At 39.7% G+C, this 988-nt stretch overlaps 1 non-coding gene across 1 annotated transcript; it reads left to right on the top strand.

The window, feature by feature from the left end:
- The first annotated feature begins 588 nt into the window (after nucleotides 1-588).
- Nucleotides 589-661, top strand: TRNAA-CGC (transfer RNA alanine (anticodon CGC)). Its single transcript has one exon. It is a non-coding gene; the product is annotated as a tRNA-Ala (tRNA).
- Nucleotides 662-988: the final 327 nt, after the last annotated feature.

Below are 988 nucleotides of genomic sequence, written 5' to 3'. Positions count from 1 at the left end.
GTTTAAAATAATTAAATAAAACAAATAGAAATTAAATAGAAAAAAATGAAAAAATACTGTACTGGATTTCAAAATTGGCCATAATTTATTTCTTCCCAGTATGATGATCATTATAATATGACTGTGAATCTCTATTCATCAAGGGTTATAGCTTATCTCCCTACTTCTATGGTTTGTATTAGACTATTGGCTTACTTAGGCCTATAGAATGTGGCAGAAGGAATGTGCCAGCTCTGAGTCAGGACCTCAAGAAGTTTCACAAATGGAAAGGCCTGGAATGGCTCGGTGGATAAGGAGAAACCATATGAAGCAGAGAAAAATCATCCAGCGTGAGGGTCCCTGGACTAGCCAGGCAGCTAAACTATCATCTGATTTTATGTGCCCAGCAGAGAGCAATAAAAACACTTACCTGAGTCCAGCCCAAACCCTCAGCTCAGAGAATTGTAAGTTATATACATGGTTATTGTTTTAAGCCACTGAATTTGGGGCAGTTAGTTTTACAGCAAAAACTTACTGACATATGGGCAAAGTTGAAATGTGAAAGGTTGAATAGTCTTTTAAAGATTAAAAATGTAAACTAAAGGGACTTCCCTGGTGGTCTAGTGGTTAAGACTCCACACTCGCAATGCAGGGGGCCTGGGTTCGATCCCTGGTCAGGGAATTAGATCCTGCATGCTGCAACAAAGATCCCACATGCCGCAACTAAGACCCGGCAGAGCCAAAAAAAAAAAAAAAAAAATCTAAACTAGGGAATCTTACCTGCATTGTGGATCAGAGGATAAAGAAGATGTTTTTGGCTTTAGAGGCTTGGGACTAGACTATCCGATGCATAACCTGTAACCGTAAGCTGACACTTTTGTTTTAAAAACAATCAGGGGGAGACCTTTAAGATGGCGGAGGAGTAAGACGTGGAGATCACCTTCCTGCCCACAAATACATCAAAAATACATCTACATGTGGAATAACTCCTACAGAACACCTACTGAAC

Source organism: Eubalaena glacialis, chromosome 9 (assembly GCF_028564815.1).
Source record: "Eubalaena glacialis isolate mEubGla1 chromosome 9, mEubGla1.1.hap2.+ XY, whole genome shotgun sequence".
Lineage (NCBI taxonomy): Eukaryota > Metazoa > Chordata > Mammalia > Artiodactyla > Balaenidae > Eubalaena > Eubalaena glacialis.
The sequence above is the reverse complement of the archived record's forward strand: the minus strand, read 5'-3'. Positions and strand labels throughout refer to the sequence as shown.